General features: G+C 50.7%; 1 protein-coding gene across 1 annotated transcript in view; it reads right to left on the bottom strand.

Annotated features, from left to right (window-relative positions):
* Igsf21 (immunoglobin superfamily member 21) overlaps positions 1-19,014 on the bottom strand; it is a 171,988-nt gene that overhangs the window by 36,493 nt on the left and 116,481 nt on the right. The window lies entirely within an intron of this gene.

The following is a 19,014-nucleotide window of genomic DNA, read 5'->3' as shown; positions in this document are numbered from 1 at the left end:
GATTGGACTTGGCAGGGACTTTTGAAACCTCAAAGCCCAACCCTAGTGACACACCTCCTCCAACAAAGCCACACCTCCTAATCCTTACCAAACAGTTCCAGCAACTAGGAACTAAGCACTTAAATAGATGAACCTATGGTGGCCATTCCCATGCAACCTACCACAGCCACAATGCAGGGGTTGATCACTATATTCCATAAACAGGGAAACTGAGGCACGAGATGGTTATGACTGCCCCACTTTGTACACCTAAGATGTCACTGTGAGACCTTGGAGTCCTGTCTTCGTACTGCCAAAGGGTCATTTTGTAGCCTGTCCCATGGACACCAAAAGAAGCATATTACATTCCTGTCCCCAAGGAGTCTCCATCCTGGTGGACAGTGACAGAGGGAAACTGACCAGTGTTCCACACTCATGTGTGTTCAGCAGAGGGTGGGCTGAGGAGCACTGGTTCTTCCCCCAAGGTCCCCAGATCTGGGGTGTGGGAGTTCCTTCAAAGTTCCCTCTTGCCTCTCCGTTAGAAAAGCTCAAGAGCAAATATTTCAGGCTTTGTTCCCCCTTGAAGTTGCTCTTGGGGCTGGAGAGATGGCTCTGAACCTTAGGAGAGGACCCAAGTTTGGTTCATAGCATCCACATTAGGTGGTTCATAAGAGCCTGTAACTCCAGCTCCAGGGAGATCTGACACCTCTGGCCCCTGTGAGTCCCTGCACTCATGTGCACACCCACCCTTAAGACATATATAAGATACATATAGGCAAATTAAAACACACACACACACACACACACACACACACACACACACACACACACACACACACAGGTTTTGGAAGAGATGGATCAGTGGTTAGGAACACTTGTTGCTCTTGTAGAGGACCCAAGTTTGATTCCCAGCACCCATAGGACAGCTCACAACTGTCTGTAACTTCAGTACCAGGACATCCAACACCCTCTTCTGGCCACTACAGGTGCTGCACACACATGGGGTATATACATATATGCAGGCAAAACACTCATACACATACAACTTAAAACGAATCTAAACAAAGTCTTAAAGCTGATCTCTTGTAATTTCTCACTGTTTCCTCATAAGCACACAGACAGCTGAAGAGAGTCTGTCAATCAAACAACAAGCTGGGATTCCTATAAAACTTTATGCATGATTGTCAGGCTTTCTGCTGCTCAGAATGTTCATGTCACATAATATCCTTATACTTTTCTTTTTCACCTTCAGTCATTTAAAATTGTTAGAATGCTCTTAGTTCACAAGCTGTGGCTAAACAGACCATAGTCTGATGACTCCTGTTCTAGATCTTTCTACAGGGTCTACAGGGTCAGGTCATGCTATTCTTTCTCCTGGAAGGTACAGTCACAATTGGGTCAGTCCCTTTTTGCCATCTTGATTGCAAAGAGCTCTGAGAACAGAATTCAAATTATGCTTCTGTGTGTGGAACCCATGGGACTTTGGGGAAGCCATACTTTTCAGCACCCACTTTCTTATTAAAAAAAAAAATAGAGATGACACATCCCAGGACTGAAGATAGACTTTACTAAACACTTGAGAGCACTGCACACACCTGCCCAGAGGCTATGAGTGGCTCTCACTCTGTGATGCCCCCAGAGGAGAGGATTCCTGCCAAGGAGTACCCAGGCACTTTGACCAGCAGGAGCCTCAGCCTGGTCTTACATTGGGCAAATGCAAATCTCTCATCAAGTCCCTGCTTATACTGGCCTGTTTCCTGTGTCAGTGTTAATGTTTGCATTCCCAGAGCAGGCAGAAAACCAGGAGAGGCACTCACATTTGTTCATGGTCCTCCACCTAACTGGCCCAGCCATTCTGCTGAGGCCCACAGGGCATAGAGAGGCCATTATCAACTCAAGGATCTTCCTGGGTGGCTCCTGAGCGGGGAGGCCCCTTGTGTGCAATCCCTCCTCCCCCGCTGACTGCTCCAAGCTTCTCTTTCATCTTGCGAGGAGCAGTTTAACCTCAGGTTCCAGCCTGGCTCAGCTTCTTTTGCGTATGAGTCACTTCTGTGACCCAGCCCCCTCACATGCCACTCCCCCCACCTGGGCTCTCAGCCTCTTCCTAAGCTGTTACTTTGAGCTGAGCCAGCTCCCCTAGCAGCCCCTCCCTTGCACAGCACCCAGCACTCATTAGCATAAACAACACCCTCATTTCCATAGACTACACAGAGGTTGCCATCTGGTCTCCTCACTGTCAGGAAGGACTGAAGGGTGGGGAGCGCCCCTTTTCGTATGGGGGGAGATGCCGCCCCCGCCCCTTCCACTCCTCCTTTCGGAGGAAAGTGCCTTGACAGTGAGAACAGCAGGGAACCTGTCTCCCCTGGGAATGATTTTCTTTGTAACTCAGCTAGATTGAGAACAGCAAGTGCATGCTAGCTGAGTGACAACCACCTTAACTGACATGTTTCGGCTATCCTCACAGGTGTCTATTATGCAGTCGACCTGCTTAAGTGACTTTCGAGGGAGACAGGTGCAGGGGGGCGTGTAAAGAAACAGGCTCAGGGGATGGATGCAGCCGGAGGCTCCTGGGTGATGTCACCAGATAGTGGGTGCCTCGCTGATGCATGGGCAGAGGCAGGCAGGTGACCACCCCATGGGCTGTCTATGCAGATGTGTTTATATGATCCCAGCACTGGGGACGTGTTTGGGGATCACTCCGCTGATGACATGCTCAAGTAACAGTAACATAAGCAATATGTTTGGGTGATGTGTGGGTGACACCTCGCAGGTGGTGTGGAAGACAGCTCAGTGGACACGTGGTGGCGTGATGCTTTTAAAGAGAAGACAGCTTCCCATCTGGGTCTATTTCCCCAGCTCCACTCGGTGCTCCTTGCTGGGCTCCAGGTTTTATGCCTGGCCTGGCTTGACCATTAACCCACATCATTCACTGGGCACAAGGCTGACAGCTCTTGTTCCGCACTCCCAGGCAGTGAGTGGCCAGGACCTGGGTGTCCACCTCTTCATGACTCCTGACCCGTTTCCCCTTCTCCAAGCTATCCCTGCCCATTCTGTCCCGAAGCCAAGCTCAGGATTCAAGTGGGGTTTCTGTACCTCTTAATCCCCCTTCCATGGAGCATCCAGACCACATCCTCCCCTCTAAACCACTCTGAAAGCTTTGGGGAGAAAGGGCCGGGAGCTGCCCACAGAGCCTGCTCAGCTTCCTCATCCCCCCTCCCTCCCTCCCTCCCTTCAGTCACAGCCCCTCTGTTCTCGCCCTTTCTTCCTGCATACACCTTGTTCCTGCTTTATAAGATAACGTTTTTACTTGGGATAATCTTAAATCATGGAAAAGTAGCCAAGATAAGAGAGTCCCTGGACACCCCGCGCTGCCGTTCTCCTATCTCAGCTACCATCCGAATCCAGACGCAGACTCATCCCCAGGCTCGCGCTGGCTCTCATCTCCGATCCAAAGCTGCCAGGTCACAGCTTTGATCCACACCTAACCGCCTCTTCTCCTTCATCAAACCCTGAGATCTTGCTTCCACTGTTGTCCTCGGAAAGTGGGTTAAGTGGCCCAGAGCCTACCCCGCCCCCAGCACTGAGAGGCATTGATCCGAAGGCTGGATAGAAGGTCTTCGAAGGCAGCAGGGGGCCCAGGGGGTGGGGAGGAGACCGCTCTCATCAGTGATGGCCTGAGATCAGGTCGATAAACTATTAATAACGGCAGCGTTTGTGCGCAGATAGGGGCAATGCAGTTTAGCGGCTGGAGTTTACCAACACTGACGGAGTCTCTGAAGGGCGAGTAATTGTGTTTTTGAAAAGCTGGGAACAGGAGGAGTGTTTCCTTTGCCTGCTTGCCTGAGTCTCATCTAGGGGAGGATGAGGGTTGGACACTGCAGCTTCTGCAGTGTGCGGGGCCAGAGGGCCACATTTGCGCACAGACTTAGACCTACTGTGTGACCTGCATCTAGACCTACTATATGTCCTGGAATCTCAGCCTTACTGTGTGCTCTGATATTTCGACAAGCTGTGCACCTCAGCATCCAGGCCTGCTATGTGTTCTGGACTCTAGATCCACTGTCTGCCCTGATCTATGCCTACGGCATGCTCTGGTATCTAGATTAACTATGTGCCCTAGCATTTAGACCTACTGTGTGCCCTGCAAGGTTGAGCCTTGTGGTGGTATGGAGATACCTACCAGTTATTCTATCTCTACTTGGAGAGTCTCCCTCTTTCCTGTTCCTTCGGAAAGTCTCTAGCCCTCCCCCTGATCCCAGCAGTGCAGTGACGTGCACACAGGCTGTTGGATCAGCATGTGACTCCCAGCTAAGTCTCAGCCCTGACATCTGAGGCCTGGACATCTGAGGAAATCATGTGACTTCTCTCAGACTCAGTTTCCCCATCTGTCACACCACTCATTAGACTTTTGGGAAGACTACCAAGGCTCACCCAAGGGCACCGCCTCGGGCTGGCACATCATAAGTGTACAGTGATGCAGATCCTAGAGGAACATAGAGTTCTTGAGCCACCTCTGCCAGGCAGGCTGCCCTGACTGCTCTGTCCTCTGTGTGGACAGACCCAGCTTCTTCTCCTCTGTGTCTGCTCGGGGCCCCATCCACCCACCTCCCCTCCCAGCCTAGGGGGTCTTGGAAAGCTCTGTGGCTTCTAGCTAAGTGCTCCTGAGTATCTGGGAGGAACAGGTCAGTGGAAACAGCTGTTAAAAGCCAGGGTATGTGGTGAACCTGACCAGCTTGTGATGTTTGCTGAGGCTGTTTGGCCTCCCACGGCCTGGTTCTTCCTATCTGATGATTGGGTGTGACAATATTGTGTGCAGTTTTAGCCCCGGAAGCACTGATCTTGGCAGGGTCACAGTGGAGGCTTCCCAGTGAGCATCTCCCCAACTCACTGATCTCTACTGTAGGGCTATGAACTCCCACTGCACAGACGAGGAAACTGAGGCACACAGACAAAATGCAGCATGACCCTGGTCACAAAGTGAGCAGATAGGTGCCCCTGTGTGAACCCAAGCTGTAGGTGACACATGGGACAACACATGTACTCCCTGGCCCTCCTCACTCTGCCCTTGCTCTTCTTTGCTGCCTGAGCTGAGCTCCTCCTAAGTGATTTGGCCCCTGCTACCCCTGTGTGTTTCTATTCTGAGCCTGCCACCTCCCCAGGTAACAAGAGCCATATGCTTCATCCCTACTGGAAGAAGGATGGCTTTTTGCTTCCCTAAATTCTCTTCTCTGAGCTTTCAGGGAGTCTGGGGTATCTCCCGTGTACCTTGTCAAGGCACGACAGGCTTTTAGCCCCTCTACTTGCCTTTCCCATCCTGGCTTTGATTTGCCACTGGCAAGAGCCTCAGACTCTCAAAGACTCCAGGTAGTGGAACTTAGGAGCCCCGACAGGCAAAGGATTCAGGGTCCCACTGTGTGGCCTCCTTCTGCCTTGTTGAGGAACTAGGAGAGCCAGGCGATGGACCTTCACAGAGACTCAGTGAAGGAACACGCTAATGCACACAGAACTGAGCCTGGCAAGCTCTCAGCGCTTGCCCTCCTACTTTCTCCTCTGCCATTAATTGATTAAAAATTTAAGACAAATTATTAAGCCACCACCTCACGCTGTTTTCAGTGCTTAGTCTATAGCCAGGAGCCAGACAGAGATGCATGCTCCAATGGAGACACCGGGAACTTGTTTTTCTGTCTTGTCTGCATATACACCTCCCTCCTTCTCAGAACTGAGCTGGACATTAATGAACCTGCCTCAAGAGCAAGGTTATCATAAAGAAAAAAAAAGCCAGTCCCACCTTGTCGCCTCTGGAGCTTTTGTAATGCTCTAGTTAGGTTAGTTTTACCATTGTTCTGCACATCTCCCAGAAGCCTCACCATTCTGCCAGGTTTTCTATGCTTTAAAATTTGCTCCATTGTTATTTTTAATCTTTACTTATGCACATGTGTCTGTGAACAGGGGTTCAGGTGCCCAAGGAAGCCAGAGGCATCAGATGTCCGTACTGGAGCTACAGGTGGCTGTGAGTCACCTGATATGGGTGGTGGGAATTGAACTTGGGTCCTCTGAAAGAGGAGCATATGTGCTTTTAACCACTGAACCAAGACCCCTTATTTTAGGTAGCTGCATTTTTATTGTTTATTTGTGTGTATGTGTGTATGTATATGTGTGTGTGTTCACATGTATGTGGCCGCACCTGTCCATGGATGCATGTGTATATAGAGGTCAGAGGTAAACCTTAGTTACTGTTCCTCAGGAGCCAGCCTCCCTGTGTTTTGAGTCTGAGTCTCTCACTGGGACCTCTCCAATCAGGCAAGGCTGGCCAGCCAGTGAGCTCCAGGATCTGCTTGTTTCTGGCCTCTCATTTCTGGGACAGCAAGCATGCACCGTTGTGCCTGGTTTTTTATATAGGTGTTGGGGACCAAATTCAGGTCCTCAGGATTGCACAGCAAGTGCTTCACCAGCTGAGGCCCCTCCCCGGTGCTTGCTGGTTTTCAGTTTCATCCTAAGCATTACTGAAACACAACTGATGAGCTGAATGTTGGTGTATTCAAATATGTCACAGGTCCCAGCCTATTGAGAGACTATGGCTACCATCAGCATAATGACCCAGTGCAATGCTCCTGAAGCTTCTTCATGCCTCTTTGCATTCCCCTCCCCCATCCTTAGAAGACCACAGATCCATCTATCCATGATGGGGGATGTCCTTTGTATGCTGTGAATATATGTTTCTCTTATTAGTTGATGAATAAAGCTGCTTTAGCCAATGGACAGGCAGGATGTAGCCAGGCAGGAAGTACAGGCAGGGCTACCAGACCAGGGGAAAGCTGGGAGGAGGAATGCAGAGAGTGAGTTGCAAGAGAGACACCATGCAGCTGCTGAGGAAGATAGTGGCTTGGGCATCACTGGTAAGCCAAGACCATGTGGAAATACATAGATTAATAGAAATGGGTTAATAATTAAGAGAGAGCTATAAGAAGCCTGAGCCATTGGCCAAACAGTTTATAATTAACAGAAGCCTCTGTGTTTTTATTTGGGACTGAAGAGCTGCAGAACCAGAAACTGCCGTCCACATATCCCCATAAAACCCATTGCCCAGGTTCTGCTCTAAATTGTGTCTTACAGTGCCTGCAACCTTTTGTTAGCTTTCTGTGTTAGCTTTCCACTGCTGTAACATAATACCCGAGAGAGTCACCATAAACGAAGGCATGGTTTATTTTGGATTGATGTTTCAGAGATTTCAGTTCATAGGGTTTGGCCCTGAGACTTTGGAGGCGGCCTGTGACAGAATATGCTGATGGCAAGGAGAAGAAAGTAGCCCAGAGGAGACAGATGAAGAGGAATCAGGTCCCACTTTCCCTTGTGAGATATACCACAAATAACTCAAAGACCACCCACCAGGCCCCACCTCTCGTAGCTTTGGCCACTGGGCTGGGGAGATGGCTTAGTGGGTAAAAGTGCTTGCTGAGTTTGGTTCTCAAACCCACATGACGAGCTGAATACAGCAGAGCGCCTCTATAATCAATCCCAGCATGCCTATGGTGAGAGGGAGGTGGAGGCAGGAGCATCACCCAGAAGCTGGTGGGTCAGCTAGCCTGGAGTGTGCTGCACAGTGGCAGGGGCAACAGGAGCGGCAGAGCTTTGGTGTGGTGGAAGGAGAGCACTGACTCCTGGAAGCTGTGCCCTGGCACATACTCTCACACTCTCTCCCAATCTCGCTCTTTGTTCTGTCTCTGTCTACATATATTAAAAAAATTCATTTTAACTGGTGTAGCACCAAGCTGGGGGCAGAGTCTTTAACACACAACCTCTATTCTTCATCAATATCTTGCCATTCACTCCCGGGTGGTCTCTGTCCCCACCATCACCTCCTTCCTGCTCATGGCTGAGTCACATCTCATTGCGTGGATCTGGCTATGAGTGCCATCCCACCGTGCAGACATCTTTATCTATTTGCCCATTGATGGGCATTTTTCTGTTGCTCTAAGCAACAGGAATACAGCTGCAAGGCATCCTGGGATACCTGCTTTCATTTCTCCCAGGCAATCATGGAAGGACAGCATGGCTGCTGTATGGCTCACTTTAAAAATCACTGTCTTAAGTTTCCTCCAAACGGATCAGACAAACTCCCTCTCCCCTCACCTTGGTGGTTTTCCACCTTTATTTTTTATTTAAAATTTTCATTACGTTTATTAACTTTTATTGTATGTGCATGGGGGTGGATGAGCATGTATGTTCCACAACACGTGTAATGTGTGTAGAGGTCAGAAGACAACCTGAGGGAGTCAGTTTTCTCCCACCACCAGGGGTTCTAGGAGTGGGACTCAGTTTGTCAGGCCCAGCAGCAAGCGCCTTTACCTGCCGACCCAGCTTCCCGAGCCTATCAGATTTAATTATTTTTTTAAAGCATAGTATTTTGTGTGTGAGCAAGTGGACATGTATGGGCATGGGATTCCTGGCATGTGTGGAGGTCGGAGACGACTTTGTGGAGTCATTTCTCTTCTGCCAGGGATTGGGCTCGGGCAAGAGCCTTTGCCGGCTGAGCCAGCTCATCAGCCTGAGTTCTGCCTTTCTACATATGCCTCTCAGGAGCCTTCTGGAAGCATCCCTCCCACGCTCACTCTTCTGGACATCCATTCTGCTCCCACATCTAAGGATCTCGTTGTCAGTGAGCTTTCCACTCAAACTCCAAGCCCAGGTGGCAGCAGCCATGTGGCATGGATGGAAAGGCTCCAGGGCTGTGGGTGAACCCCAGTGTACACTTACCATGCCCGAAGCCCCGGGTTTCTAGGGTACCAGCCAGACAAAACGAAGCTTAGGAGGGTGGTAGGGAGCTGTGGGTTTCTCTATGAGACGCAAGTGGGTTCCTCTGGCCGCCTCTGCTCCCTTCTTTGCACAGGTGGAGTAGGTTCAGGGACAGACATCTTCCTTCCCTCCGTCTTGAGCCTCTCCTTCATGCAGGCCCTCCCCTTTCTGGTCTCCTTCCTTCCCACAACCTCCCCTAGCCCATCTAGCCTGTCCCACCTGTACCCTGCTGCCACGGTGATCTCCTGACCTCGAGGATTCAACCCATCCCTCCCTCCCAACACCTGCAGCCTACTCTGGGCTTGCTTTCACATAAGAATCAGGTCCAGGCTAGCTGCAAGCTCAGATCTGGCTCAGGCCCAAAAAGGAGGACAGAAGGAACAGATGGAGGGAAGAAAGTGGCTGGTGGCCTCACATCCCTTGCCAAAATCCAGCAATCAAATGAGGAGACTCTTCAGGACCAAACTTGTATAATGCACTCTATTTAAAAGGCATTTTGTAATTCAAACGTCTTCATCTATACACGCGGCACCTCGTTGTGGGCTAGGAGAGGAGATTCAGGTTGCAATGGGTCCTTTGAGGCCGAGCTTTAATGAAGAGATGAGAGCGCCTTTTCATTTGGACAGCATTGTTTGCATGGAAACAGAGCCTCTTAGGGGATGGGAAGAGCTCTTTCTTGCAAGTAGGTTAAACACACCCCCTGCAATCTTATGAGCCCAGAGCCTGCTAGGGCTCTGCCGTCCCTCATCCCTGCTGGAAAGAGACCAAGTGTGAGGTCATGAAGTTTTTACAGCTCTTGAAACCACCAGGCTGCCTCCACTGGCTGCTCTGCCCCTATCTCAGCCCCATGTCTCCCTGAAACACCTGCTCCCTCTCACAGTTCAGGGGCATGCCCTCTGATGTTGATGCCTGCTCTGCCTGGGCAGAGCTAATAAAAATGACTGTAAAGTCTCTGGCAGCCTTGGCTGCGGTTGGGTATTTGCTAATAAGAGCTGCCTGCTCCTTGTAAGAAGAAAGGGGTGGAGTGAAGTCTCTGCCCTGCTCAACTGGGAGCTGGGAGTGGTTGAAGAAAGGACCAGCAGTCCAGATGTGCACCTGCTAGGCCAGCCCCAGCTGTTCCCCATCTTCAGCTGTCCTCTCAGACTCTTACCTTCCCCTCACAGGCAACCTCACAATCCCTCCCAAGTCCCAGGCCTAGGAGGGGATAGACTGGCTACTAGTGGGAGCATTAGGCCCCAGGGAGGTATCTGGGGACAACAGGAAAAGATGATCACAATTTGACTGGGGATGGGCTCCCAAATGGACGACCCCAGGAGGGCACTGGATGCATGGCTTAACCTTAGGCAAACACAGGAATCCTCCCCCTTGGAGCTTGCTAGCTGAAGGTGGGGTGAAGGCTTCTCACAGGCTTGCAGGGGGAAGCTGAGGCTGCAGCTGGCCAGTGAACACACTCCAAGTCTCCTGTTCTTGGCTTTCCCTATGATCTGGGTTTATCCATCTGTTGAAGTTTGCCCACAAAACAGTCCAGGTGGTTCCTATCCATGGGCTTCTCCAACCCCCAAACTGGAACATAGAGCTTAGACGTGCTTGGACCACAGCATGTGCCAATGGACAGGATTAGATGACAGATGTCACAGCCCTGCAGGGGTCCCCTCAACCACAAAGGCAGTCACAAAGCTAATCACATGCACACTACAGCCTCCATCCTGCTCTCTGGACCCTCTCTGTCCCTACCCATCTCTGCAGGCTTCAGTGGCTCCATGGTTTTCATGGTCCCCTTGAGGTTGACTTAGACTCAAGCCTAACCCAGAAGACACAGACTCCAGACTCAGGTCAAGGGCAGCCTGTCTTGTCTGACTTGACTAAAGCCTCCTGCAGTGCTAATACTTGAACCACACTCCATCACAGTGTGGGTATATCCCTGAGCTACTTGGCAACCAAGAGGGAAGTTTAACTCCCAGAAGACAGGACAGAACAGCCTAGAATTAGAAATGAGCCCCCACCCCCACATATATCTCTTATGATGCACCTCGATTTTCTCCTTCAGAAAGCCCTTTGCAAAGAGGTCGACGGGAGGAGGGTGGGTTCATGAGGGTGACAGGGTAAAAGAAGGCTGGATGAAGAGGCTGTGCCAGGAGTTGGGAAGATGGCTCAGTAGGTAAAGTGCTTGCCTTACAAGAGCCCAAGTTCTATCCTAGAACCCATGCAAAACAGCCTCGATCATGGGGAACATTTGTAATCCCAGCACTAAGGAGGCAGAGACAAGAGAATTCCTCAGGGCTTGCTGGCCAGTCTAAGCTAGTGGATGAACCCTAGGCTAACAAGACACCCTCTCAAAGCACAAGGCGAATGGCACTAAGGAATAACCCTGAAGGAGCAACACACGGGGGCATGCACACAGAGCCTGCCCCCTGAGCAAAGGTACCCGTCATACAGTCATGGACTGTAGATTGCTTTGTCCTTTCCCTACCAGACCACCTAATACATGGTCATCCAACCAGGGTGATCATGTAGTCCTGGGGGTCCCAGCCTTGCCCAGCTTCAGCAGAAAGTCCTCAGGTCCAGCATGCCAGAAAGGCTGGCCACCTAATGTTTAACAGGCAAGAATACTAAGGAGAGGGGTGTGGCTAGCCTGAGGCCAGACACTGGCCATCAGCCGATGGAAAGAGGCCAGGACCGGCCACAGGGCCCAGCAGATGAATACTCCCTGTGGGTGTTTGAGGAATGGATGTCTGATGAAGGTGTCAGGAAGCCCTGCCACAGGAGTAGATACTTAGTGGCACACAAGGCCCTGTCGGCAGTGGTTGCTGTGAGCGGAAGTCTCCATGAGATCAGGTTCCATGAGGCAGGTGAACCCGTGTTCTCACACAGGCTGGTGTATTTGGGTCCACTTTCTCCCACAGCCCCTTCAGATAGGAAAAACATGTTAGAACTGTTGCTTGGGGATGGCAGCCCTCTCTCTCTAGCCACGCCCTTACAAGAGTAAAGAGGAGGCTCTCCTCCCAGCCACTGGACGTTTTCTGAAGCAAAGTAGCAAGGGGAAAAAGATGCTCTGCAACTATGAAGATGGACACAGTGGCACAGACTGATCCTCTCAGTGGCTCAGGAGGCTGAGGCAGAAGATTCTCTGGAAACCTGGAGCTTGAAGTCTATGCACTAAAATGAGACCCCCAACTCAAACAAACAAACAAACAAACAAACAAACAAACAAAAAACCCAGAACAGACAACCAACAAATAGGCTGGGAAGTTCATTTGGCAAAGTCTGAAGACTTGAGTTTGATTCCCCGGCACCCACATAAACATAGCTGGGGTTGGTGGGGGTGCATTTGCAATCCCAGGGCTGGAGAGATGGAGATAGATCCCTGGGGCTGGTTTGCCAGCCAGGCTAACTTAACTCATGGAGCCCAGGTTAATGAGACTCCCTGTGAAGAAGGATGCCTGAGTTTGATCTCTGGCATCTTATCATATGCACTCCACCAAAAGGTACCACTACATACCCATGAATACAAACACACTGACAAATAGGGAACTAGAAAACAACTCCCTGGCTCTTGGGGACATCAAGGAAGGTGGATGACCAATGACCCAAGGAAGGTCAGGAGCTATTTGCCCTGTTCATGGGGGACAGGGGGCACGGAAGATCCTGAAAGCAGTAACTTATTTTTTCTTTTTTTGGTTTTTTGAGACAGGACTTCTCTGTATACTCTTGGCTGTCCTGGAACTCGTTCTGGAGACCAGACTGGCCTCTGCCTTCTGAGTGCTAGGATTAAAATTGCGCGCCACCACTGCCCACCTCTCAGTAACTGAATGCTAAGGGAATTGGCTGGCTTGACAGACGGCAATCCTTCACACATGATGCCTTTTGTTAGTAAGTGAGCCTTGGAGACAGGTGATGATGTGTGGAAGTCTTCCTGTCGTATTAGTTTAGTTAATGAGGACAAAGGCTATTGCTTTCTGCATTGTCAGGTCTGATCTTTGAGCACACAGGAACAATGGAGCAAAATCTGCTTCAGCAATGGCCACCTCAGGTCAGACCAGACCTACATCCAGCCAGAGAATTAAGGAATACAGGGACTGTGCCCCAATATGGTGCCAGGCTAGGCACAGGTTGGGTCTAGCCCCAGTTGCTTGTAGTAGGCTGTCCTGGGGCCTGAACTGCTTCTGCTGGAATCTCGGGGCTTTATGACCCAACTAGGATCAAGTGGGCAGGGGCAGTGCTGGGCAGGTGTTCAGGCTTCATAAAAGTCTGCCTCCACGGGGTCCTTGATACCATTCTGTTGTCTCTTCTTCTTTTCTCTCTTTTCCTGGCAGAGGCTGTACAAGCATCTTTTGGGGGGCCTTTAAAACCCATCAGTGCAATTTTCACCCCTTTAAACTTGAAAAGGGTTTCTAGCTGTTCTGTGGATACCAAACACTAGAGGCATCTAATCACATACAGGCTGGCTGGGCAGGGAGTGGGGGCTGATGGAGAGGGACAGCAGGGCAGGGGCACTTAGAGAGGATGCCTACCAGGCTCTCCTTCACCTGCCCTCTCTAGGAACCTTTGGAGGACCTTCAACTGCCACAGATGGATTAGACTAGCAGATCTGTTCTGGAATTAGAAGCGTCTGATGGCTGTGGCTCTCTGGCTAGCCTCTCACTCTGCTCTGTGAGGAGAAGTACCCAGAGGGGGCTCCCTGTCTTAGTCTCTATCAAAAAGAACTGTCTGTAGTGGACAGCAGAAGCTGGGTGGGACAGGACAGTGCACCAGTTCTCTGAACCTTGGCTTCTGCCTCATAAATGGAGTGAGCCCTATGTCCTGAACCCTGAGTGTGAAGCTCTAAGCGTGGGGTGTCCTGGAAGACACCTCCTTCCCACCATGGCTCTAGAGACACGGGCCATGATTTACCATTGGGCAGCCTGACCAGTGCCTGCTTCCCCTCAGAAATTCCCATTTTATTTTGCCCAAGAAAAGCCTAGAGAGCCATCCTGGGGACTCCAAGTCCAGGAGGGACACTGGGAGGTGACAGACTGGGACCACTTACAGGCCTCTCTACTCTGGCCTGTTATCTATCTTGACCCTTCCTGCTTTGTGTAGCTGACACCCCCAGCCTCGTACCCGAACCCTCACCTTCCTCATCTGCTCTTCGCTGCGGCTACAGACCCCAGCCTGACTTTCTGTTCACTTCTCTCCTCCTGCTTCTCCTATTCAGGCCTACTCCACCCTGCTCCCTGCCTCCTCCTCTCCAGGCCTCTCTTCCTGGCCTTTTGCTGCTACCATGGAAACCACTTCCTCCTCCGGGTCCTGATGGATTCATTTAGCCCCTCACGGTCAGGCTGCTCATGCCTGCTGGCTCTGGGCTGTGGGTGGTGGCGGATAGGAGTATGGTGGCAGCAAGGGATCAGAAGGTCCCTGCTTTTTATTCTTTACCCCGTTGCATCTGGGCCTGGCAGGCAGTGTGGGGCACTGTGTCCACAGGAAACAACCATGGGTAGAGACACAGACTAGAAACTAGGCAGTTGGCCAAAGAGAAATCAAACAGAGGGTGCTGGGTATCAAGGGAGCCAGAAAAGCCAATGGCATGTGGCCGGCTGGCCACTCCTTCCTGTCCCTCATGGCTATTTTATTTCTTTGTAAGTCTCTGTCTTTGTCCCTGAATAAGCCAATGAGAGCAGGTATGAGGAGGGTCAAGCCCATTGACTGGAGTTGGTGGTCATCAGGAGAGAGGAAGTGTGGGAAGCCCCTCAGCCCCCTTCCTCCTTTCTGTACTGGTTAGCATTCTGACCTTGCTCAGTGAATACAACTACACACCTATGTGTGAGAGGCCAGAATGAGGTCACTGGTCCTTAGCACTCGAGAGGAGACTCCCTGCATTGTGTCTGAGCCTGTCCACTGAACCCCTGTTTCATGACAGACCCTCTGCCAGGACTTTGAAACTGAATTCTTTCCACCACCATTCCCTGGCCCTGGCTCAGCCACAGGGACAATCATAGACATAAGAGCTACTCTGGAACCTTCTGTGAGTGGGGAACTCCCAGGCTAATGATGAGTACCCTGGAGCAGGTTATGGAGTATCTGTGCCTTGCTTCCATCTCAATCTTCACAGCAGCCCCAGGAGGAAACTGAGGCACAGGCTGCTGGTTGTCATGGTGGTTACTATTGACTCAGAGGCAGGGAACTCCACTGGGTGGAGTCCTGGTAGAGGCCCTGGAAGTGGCACGTGTTGTGGCCTGTCAGATAACTCTCCCCAGTGAACCCCAACCCCCAATGTGATGGTAGCAAGCAGCAGGCCTGTGGGGGTAGTGTTAGGGTAGGATTCTTGCCTTCCTAACAGAGGCCCAGAGAGTTTCTATTAGGGGAGGGTATTGTGCCAGTGGCTGGAGGAAGGCACCCCTTCAGACCAGAGAGGGCCAAAGGTTAGCAGAGATAATGGGGCCTGGTGCACAACCTGGCTCTACCTATGGTCACTGTAGGGACCACACCTTATTTTTGCTCCAGGAAGCCAACTCTAATAACACACTATCACACAAACTCCTCTGATACGGGACAAAAGCACCCACAGGCCATTCTGCTCAGCACAGCTGGACAAGGGATCAGAAGAGAGGCTCAAAGGGAAGGACTGACCCCTGGCAAAGCAACAGGATGCCAGAGCAGCACAGTTCAGAGCAGGTTCCTTAGTAGGGCTGGGCAGACACGGCCAGGCCCTAGTCCATGGATGTTGATGTCTCAACTGCCTGCAGGAGTTGATACAACCTCAAAGTCTGAGAAAATCCAGAGGTCAGCCAGCATCCGCACAGTGGTACCTGCCCACCCCCAGCCAGATCAGAATCGTGGAGTTGGTTGAATTGATTGGGGACAGCAGCCCCAGAGGCCAGGCAGTCTGTCAGAGGTTGTTGGGAAACTCAGAAGTTCACAGCACCAAAGTTGAGGGGGTGGTGTGGGGGGTCTATGCTTTGGGGTGAATTGGGGGGGGATACCATCTGTATGGGACCAATTACTCGGATCAGTAAAGCAAACCATAACTCTCCCTGCCTGCCCTGCTGCAGCTGGGCTGGAGCCCCGCAGGAGGCCTTTCCCAATGAGGTCAGCTGATGGGTGACCCCAGGCCGAACCCGATTCCTGCTGCTTCATCAAAGCCAAGCTAAAAACAGCCTGGCTTTGGCAGTGGAAAATTGAAACTCCCAGCTCCCTCTTAAGGCTCTTAAACAGGTCATCCCACCAAAAACCCAATCCTTCAGTCTGCGTTCTGTTAAAAAGTAGGGCAGGCCAATTACATTTCACAGTCCTGAGCTACATGCTGCCAAAGGCAGAGAAGGGCAGGCCGGGGCACCCAGGGCCGCAGCAGATGGGAGACAGGGGGGCCTCGCTAACCTCTCCCATCAGCCTCTTTGTCAAAACAAAATTAAAATGCCTGGACTCTAGCCGGCACCGAGATCCCATCCGCGGTAATAGGTATTTATCTTAGTGTGCTTGGCTCTGGGCTCCCTGCCATGGGGAGCCGGAAGCTGAAAGGTTGTTGGCTTCTTGGTTTGTCTCTGACAAGGAGCAGGGCGCTGGGTGCTGGAGGAGGGAGAGCATCCCATCATTTCATTTATTATCCCAACAGCATGCTTTTACTGAGCACCTACTATGTGACAGCCTGTCTTGGGGCCTAGAAATACAGCCATGAATAAAGAAGATCAAAAAAAAAAAAAAAAAAAAATGAACCCACTGTGTGGCCAGACAAGGTGATGAGCACTAGAAATCCCAGCGCTGGGGAGGAAGAAGCAGGAGGATTGCCCCAAGTTTGAGGCCAGCCTAGTTTGAAGAGTAAATTCCAGACTAGTTAGGGCTAGGCAGTGAGAGCCTGTCTCAAAAGCTAAATCCAACCTAAACAACCGTTGTCCACTGGAGCCCACAGTCTAGCTGCACATGGCAGACACATACAAAATAAGCTCTAAACATATAAACCAGAGGCTGGGAGAGATGGCTCAATCTGTTAAGTGCTTGCCTTGTGAGCATGAGGACCTGAGTTCAATCCCCAGGACCCATGTAAGAAAGCAAGGCACGGCGGCATGTGCTTGTGGCGGCATGGGCTTTAAACCCAGTGCCAGAGAGACAAGAGACAGGAGACAAGAGAGGGCTAGCTCACCAGCCAGCCTGACCAAATTGCTGAGTTTCAAGTAAATCAGAGACTATCTCAAAACAAGGAGGATGGCTCCCGAACAGTCCCTAAGGCTGTCCTCGGCCACCTCAGCCTCCACACACATGCATCGACACACACGTAAATAGCATGTCAAATAGCATGATCGTATGTATGCACATCCTATAGAAAATAAGGACTGGGCATGGGTAGCCTGTTCTGGGAGCAGAGGGGAAGCCTCAGTGTTGGTTTTCCCAGTGTTCAAGAAGGTGGACCCAGGAAGAGACACCTGATTGGAGGAGTGGCCATGTGACATGCACAGAAGCAGTGGTCATGGAATTTATATAAACCCCACATGCTTTGCTAGCCACTTTTCGGCCCTCCTACCCTTGTGAGTTCTTTGGACAACTTTAGGAGATGAACAACACTATGTAAATCCCCAGGAGTGATAGGTGCTAAGAGGCCAGGGCAGAGCCAGGTCTCAGGCCTGTGAGTTCCCAGCCTGGGTGAGGTAGCTGCATGAGTCAGCATCTGGCCTCTTTATGGCTATATGGGCAGAACATCCCAAATATGAAACTCTGGGATCTGAGACGTTCCGAAGTCTGGAGCTTTCTGAACACCCACAGAACACTCCTGTTGAAAATCAGACCCCATGGAAGCTTTGCTCCATGAACAAAACTGTTCAAAAAGAAAAAAAAAATATGGCATAGAGTTGCTTTTGTGCTGTTTCTGTTGGGAGCCCGGGAAACATGGAATACATGCTTAGACTTGAGGCCCATCCTCAAGACATCTCATTAATACATGTGTGAATATTTCAGGTTTGGAAAAATTTCCAAACCTACAACAATCATGGTCCTGAGAGGTTCAGAGGGTGACTCAGCCTACAGTTACTATGGATACATGCTGATTGAAATGAAGACTACATTTCCCAGGCTCCCTTGTAGCAGTGCGGCCATGTAACTGAGGAGAGAAGTTAGACACAACTTCCAGAACTCCACCCCCACAGAAACCAATGGGCTAAGACTCTGTCCTGATAGTATGGGGTTAATGGGGCCTGGTAGATCTTTTAGGAATTGGGAAAGAGGGAAGTAAATTCACCGGGAGTGTGTCCTTAGAAGGGAGACTGGGACCTTGTCCCTCATCCCCCTGTTCAGTTTTTCTTTCTGGCCTTGGTGACCTGAGCAGTTTGTTTCACTACAAACACCCCAGATTCAGGCCCGCTATAGGCTCAAGTGATAGAGCCAAGTAACCACAGACTGACAGCCAAACCAACTCTCTCCTCCTCCAAAGTTGTCTGTCTCAGGATTTGGTAACAGGGAAAGCTGACAGACACATTGAAAATGCAGATAGCAAGAGGGAAGGTACTTGGAATCCCTAACACACTGGAGCTCTGGGATACATAGGAGAGAGAAGCAATTTGTTTGGGTTAAACTTCCTTTTCTTTTTTTTCCTTCCTTCCTTCCTTCCTTCCTTCCTTCCTTCCTTCCTTCCTTCCTCCCTTCCTTCCCTCCTTCCTTCCCTTCTACCTTCCTTCCTCCCTTTTTGCATAACCTCAAACTAATTCTACATATGGTGCTATGGACTGTGGGCATCAAGGAAGCCACTCCTTGATTAAAAGCCTCTATTTACAGTGCTTTGGTGGCTATCATTTGGAAATGACCACTAAAGGAAGAGCCACATCTTTAGCTGCCTAACAGACACCTGACACAGATTTTTCACGTGAAAGTGCCCAGTTTTCCAGAGTTTGTTACTGATTCCATTAAACAGAAATAGTCAATGTGAGTCACACAGAACTGATCAACTCACCTTCAAGTTCCAGACTGGTGAGCAAGGGACTCACAGGAGGTCCTGCAAGGGCAAGGGAGGAAGAACCAGGGTGGCTGCGTGCTAAAGTGGGCACTCCTCCTCAGAACTGGGAGCAGCTATCTATGCTCCCACTGTGTGTCCACTGCGCTCACCCGCCTATGCTCCCACTGTGTGTTTCACTGGGCTCACCTGCCTATGCTCCCACTGTGTGTTCCATTGGGCACGCATTGTTAGAGGGAGTCACTTGGATTCTTTCCAAAGCTAAGATAGAAACAGCCTCATTTCACTAAACACACTCTCACCTAAGCATGTACAAACATACACACATTTAC

The sequence above is a fragment of the Cricetulus griseus genome, chromosome 2 (assembly GCF_003668045.3).
Source record: "Cricetulus griseus strain 17A/GY chromosome 2, alternate assembly CriGri-PICRH-1.0, whole genome shotgun sequence".
Lineage (NCBI taxonomy): Eukaryota > Metazoa > Chordata > Mammalia > Rodentia > Cricetidae > Cricetulus > Cricetulus griseus.
The sequence above is the reverse complement of the archived record's forward strand: the minus strand, read 5'-3'. Positions and strand labels throughout refer to the sequence as shown.